We start from the raw sequence: 6,232 nt of genomic DNA, 5'->3' as shown, positions 1-6,232 counted from the left end.
GAGAAAGCCAAGGTGCAGCCAAGAAAAGTGGAGAAGAAGACTTCCACCATTGATGATCTTGAAGCTTTCATCATTTTCTGAAAATCTGTAAACTCTTTCTAATTTTATTTTGAGTTTGTATTTGGAATAAGTATGAGCAACTAAACTCCATAGCTAGGGCTTAGGTTGAAGCCCTAAACATGATTACCTTATTGTTTTGATGCTTGAGTGTATGAATTTCTAAATATTGTTGATGAATTCCAATTCACCAAATTAATCTATCCTTGATGTGTGTTTTTCCTTGGTTGGCCATCTTTGAAAGCATGCCTCTTGAGATTGTTGGGATTATGTGTATCTTCATGTTTTCCTAAGCAATAGATGGATGGAGTAAGAACCATCCATGTGAATTGGTTTCTTGAATACCTAATGTAAACACCATGCTATTAGGATTCTTGTGATGTTCATATTCTCTTTGAACTTAATGGGTTTTCCTTGTAATCGAATCGAAGTACGAACCATACCTAGGTTTGGTTATGAGGAGAGCACAAGTATTGTAGCACGAACCATGCACTTTACGTATATTAGAGAGAATCAATGCGTCTTGAGCCACGACCCATGGTCTTGATTGCGAACATCTTCATCAACACGTTTAGAGAGTTCATCACTTGAGTATTCATGAACTTTGGTAGAATTGTTTAGGGTGGATTCCGAAACCCTAGTGTGTGTTACATTTTAATTTCACATCTTGATAATTCATCTATGCCATTCTTGTTAAATTCAAAGTCCATTTACTTTCATGCAATAGAAATAGATCACTTGAAACAAATCAAAACCCCCCCCCAATGTGTGTGTGAGTTGTGAGTTCGACACGTGGTGTGTATTTGATACTGAATTTTATTTGTTTCCGTAATTGTTTTGGACTTTTGGTCCGCGTTGTGTTCTTGCATTTTCTGTTCTGAATCCAACCGTATAAAGAACGTGAATTTTCGACGTACGGTTGGAAAGTTATAGGCAAAACACTGGACAGAGGTCGAAACTGAAAAACAGAGAAACGAATATGCCCAAAAACGACCGGTCGTTACTGTTCACGACCGGTCGCTCATCACACGTTTATTGAAATTTCGACTCTGCCGAAAAACGACCGGTTGTCACTGTTCACGCGACCGGTCGTCACTGTTTACTGTTCACGGCACTGTTCACAGGTGATAAACAGGTGATAAAATGGCGATAGAAAATGCTGTTTGTGTTTTTCTTTAGTTTTCTTGTGTTGTTTCAATTCTTTTGCACTTCTTTACTTATTTTTAGTTTCCATTTTGCATTTGCGTATTTGTGGTGTGTCAATTAAGTGTTCTTTACGTACTCAAATTAGAACTTATAGGGAGCCGACAAGTTCTTCGTGGGATCGACCCCGTACTTGTATAATCTATACTTCAATAGACTCGTGCACTTGCGGGTATTTTTAATTGGTTGTTTGCACATTAATTTGTGTCCTCTTAGGAATGCAACACCAGGCTCAGCTTCGGAGTGCCGCCTACAAACAACGGACTTCCCGCTACTACGACTCGCGCTTCAGACGCCGATCGTTTAAAGTAGGGGACTGGGTACTACGCAAAATCTCCCTCGCCACCAAGGACTCCAACGACGGCACCCTTGGTCCATCTTGGGAAGGTCCTTACGAAGTTGTCACCATCTGCCGCCCAGGCACTTACCGTTTGCGAGGTACCGATGGTCAAACCCTCGGCCACCCTTGGAATGTAGAACATCTCAAATATTACTACAAGTGAACGCCCCTTCGGTCATCACCTTTGTACACAAAGGTCATACCTTCGGTCGTCACCTTCGGTCATCCACTTTTGTAATCGGTTTAATTTGGAACTCCCTATTCTATACATACGGCACTACCATTCAGCAATATTATATCAAACATATTCTACATACGACATGCACACATACAGAATTAAGGGACATAGCACATTAACCCGAAACAAACTGAACATTGATAAATAAAAGGCCACAGAAGGGCCATCTGTCTTTACAATACGCCATTCGGCACGCTCAAAAATGTTAAAAACAAAAAGTCTACGAGGTGGGTGGATCGGCTTCGGTCGCTACAACATCGGCATCAGCTGACGCAGGCACAGGATCAGTCGACGGCTCGGCAGTAGACGCAACGGCAGCCCTCGGCCCGGGATGACCTTCTTCCTCCCCACTGCTTGAATCGGTGTCGTCGGTTTCCTCGGCCTCGGCATCCTCGCCCTTGTAGGCCTCCACCATCTCTTCGGTCACCCCTTCCGGCAGCGGTGGTGGATCCCGGAGGAAGTTCAGGTTCAGCTTCTTGTCAGCATTGTACCGTTTGACTCGATAGAGAAAGTCGTCACATTGCTCCATGACCTCTCTATCCACCAAACGCGTAAACTCCTCCGACGATCGGTAGTCCACAACGGCCTTCGCCTTCTCCTCTACCAGCTCCCTGGCATGCGACCGCTCGGCCGCATCCATCGCCACCTCTACCGCTGCCTTCGCCTCAAGGGCAGCCACCACGTCCAGCTCGGTCGCCACCAGCTTCGACGTCAGCTCAGCAATTTTGGCCGCATTCTCCTCGGCACGCTGGTCCGCCTCCTGCAGCATCTTTCCGGCATCAGCGATCTTCGAACGGCCCTCTTCAAATCTCTTTTGGTACCGTTCGGCAGCATTCACAGCTCGCTTCGCGCAGAGCCACATGTCCATATTAGCCTGCCACACCAACGGACACATTAATACATGCCGAATCAAAGTATCCTTAAGCTATAAATCCTACACTTACCGCTGCTTGGAGACGGAAGGCCCGACCGGTTTGTTCACGCAACGTCTTCGTTGACAGTTGCTCCAGCTCAGCCAGCTCCATCTGGGCACCGTCAATCATACAGTTGATGAACGGCACAGCCTTCCGAGGACACGCGATGTTAACCGGTCCCTCCTCCCCCTCCACCTCATCATCAGGGATCAACACCGATGTCCCCTCGTTCGGGCCCCTTGGCCGTTTCGGCAACGGCGTCACATCGATGGGACCCTCGATCTGCCGTTTGCCCGTCATTTGGAGGTGGGCCTCCCGAACGACCTCTGCCTCCGCCGCCCTCTTCTCCCTCCGGCGGTCAGCCACCGTCTGCTCATCAGCCGACGTCCCTCCCGCTGGCCCTGCCGTCTTTCTCTTCTTCGGCCCGGGGGACTGAACCTTCTTCGTCTTTGGCGCCCCTTGCCCCTCCAGACGCCTCCTCGTCGCCTCGCTCATAGGCCTCCCTCCTGCCACTGCAAAACAGAAAAAGCACGAAGTCAGAAAGGAAACGGCAGCATCGGGAAATCGAAAACACCGACCTTGCCGAACAGCATCTCTTACTTTGCCTTTTTTCTTCTTCCTCTTCCTCCTTCACCCTCCGATCGTGTTCGGCCCTACCGATCAGGCCTGCCTTGAACAGATTCCGGAAGTAGAGCAGCTCCTTACAAAACCGATCTTCTTCGGCAATCTTCGCTCTCACCCTATCGATTGCTTCAATCTCTCTGATCGGTGCGGCCGGCCGTTTCAAGGACACTGAAACCAAAATACCAACGGTCAGTACCACCAAAAAAAAAAAAAAAAAAAAAAAAAAAAAACCACTATTAACCCTGCCGAACGGCAGGTTCTACCCTACCGACTGTCTGGAAGGACGTAGGAATCCTCCTATCAACGATAACTCCGGGTGCCGATTCCCAATCACCGGAGACAATCACTCGACGCTTGCGCCACGTCTTTTGAGAGCTCGGCACCCCCACCACAAAGTGCCCACGCTGCCCTGCCGAGAGACAGTTGGACTGAACCCACCCTCCATGATCGGCACTCTTCGCCCTCGTCACACTATACAGCTGGGCGAACTGTTCGTAGCTTGGCTCCCCCTCACCGGCCAAGCTGAACGCCGTGATCGTCCCGAGCAGCGTAATCCAAAAATTTGGGTTATACTGCCCTGGCGCATAACCGATCGCCGCCAGGATCTTCTGCACCGAATGCTTTAACGGCAGCCGAAGGCCATGCTTAAACACATCCGCGAAGAAGACCACCCCCTTGTCATTGTCACTAAGCGACTCTAAGGGCTCCGGAATTCGCATCCTTACCGATTCCGGAATGTTGTACTCCGACCGAATCTTCGCCAACTCGGATTCGGTCAGTGTGTTCGGCTCTAAGTCATCTACTCCGAACACAGGTTCCGTGGGCTTCGCCATCGGGATCCGTTGCCTACCCCTGACGACCCTCAGCACCCCTTCCCCTGGAACGGCAACAGAGACACCACCCCCATCGGCCTCACGACCCGAGGTCGAAGGCTCATCACCCCCAGGCACCCTCGTTGAAGTATCCCCAGCCTCGGCACGCCCTCCTGCCCCCTCCACTATCTCACAGCTCGAAGAGCTCGCAGATTCAGAACTCCCACTCTCTTCGGCAGAACTCCCCGAGGACGACTCATCCTCGTATGCCCTCGGACTACGCCTACGCTCGGATTCGGTATCTGACATCTACAAACAACACACGAACGTACACTAAGGGCTGTGCTAGAATCCAAATCCTATTCTACCTCCTAAAAACACTACGTTCATACGTGTTCATGCGTGTTCATGCTTGTTCATACATTGTTCAAACATAAATTCTTGCAATTTAACACTTTGATCCATGGGAATACGAAAACACGGCAACATACCTTGTTTGCACGGTGGCTCAAGTTCGCCGGAAATCGCCTCCGCCTTGTTTAAACTTGCCGGAAATCGCCTGCTCAGCCTTAGCACGGTTGCCGGAAATCGCCTCTCACAAGCTCTCTTTGCTCTCAAAATTTCCAAGTATTTGTACTCTCGTCTTCTCCTCACATTTATAAGGCCGATTTAGCATCGGGAAGCGAAGCGACGCATCGGGATACGAAACGACGCGGCTCTTCACAGCCATGCCGACACGTGTCACGCATGCATGGGAGAGACCAAACGTCAGTTGCAACGCTTCCAATCCTCGGAGACGCTTCAACTTCCCGAACGTGGCAGATCTAGCCACCTTCGAGCACAACTTCACTAACCAACGGCAGGCGCACATTGATGAGTTCTCACTCAGCTCTCGTGCCGAACGGCAGGCGCACATTGATGAGTTCCCACTCACCTCTCGTGCCGAACGGCAGGCGCACATTGATGAGTTCCCACTCACCTCTCGTGCCGAACGGCAGGCGCACATTGATGAGTTCCCACTCACCTCTCGTGCCGAACGGCAGGCGCACATTGATTAGTTCCCACTCACGTCTCGTGCCGAACGGCAGCCGCATATTCATGAGTTTTCACTCACCCCTTGCAACAACCGGCACATCATGCCGTCTCCTATCCAAGCTCACTCCATTGGGCACTTGGGGGACTACATACCACCATCGGCAATTATGGGACCATTGTGTCCGGGTCAGAACGCCGAATACACATTCAAGTCCCCAACCGAGAAGCTTCTCAATCGGCAACTTGGGGGACTACTGTTTGTACCATATCTGACCCTCCACTCGTACAACGACACGTGGATCTCATAAACTCGCCCAAGCACCCAAGGCCTCGGACAATCGGCATATGCTACTGATGATATTGTCTCAAAGCAGCAAAAGATCATTACAAGCCGGACACAACCTACAATCGGTATCCCCTACCGATTCTGCAGAATCAACCTCGAAGCACCCGCCTGAAATATCTAAGGACTCGTGTCAACCTCATAGGGCCCTCCCACGAGTCCCACATCGAAAATGAGCACTAAGAGCATACTAAATGCCCTCTATAAATATGCCCCTCCCGCTACAATACAAGGGTAAGACTTTTCAGCTTGACTTTTATACTTCTATATGGTCAACAGCAAGAGCTCTTAAAACAACAAACTTACTTCAGCATCGGAGGGTCTTAGGCTGGTTCCACACCGGTTCCATAGACCTTACGAGTCTCGACTTCTTTCTATTCAGGATCAGCATCCAAGGACAGGAAGAATCGGCATCCAATATTCAATCGATCTCTTGATCGTCCATCCCATTTGTAAGTTGCACTCATCTCTATCTATTCAAGATTTAGCGCCAACAAAATTTGTTCAATTTTCTTATAATACCCTTGCATTTTCATTCAAATATATTTAAAACTTACAATGGTCTAAAGTGGTATTTGAAATTCAAAACATGAGTAAGTTAGTCTTGACTTACGAACCAGTGATCTTAGGTTCAAACCCCATGACTAGAGATGGATTTATGTTGTG

The sequence above is a fragment of the Prunus avium genome, chromosome 6 (genome assembly GCF_965620075.1).
Source record: "Prunus avium chromosome 6, drPruAviu1.hap1.1, whole genome shotgun sequence".
NCBI classification, from domain to species: Eukaryota; Viridiplantae; Streptophyta; class Magnoliopsida; order Rosales; family Rosaceae; genus Prunus; species Prunus avium.
The sequence above is the reverse complement of the archived record's forward strand: the minus strand, read 5'-3'. Positions refer to the sequence as shown.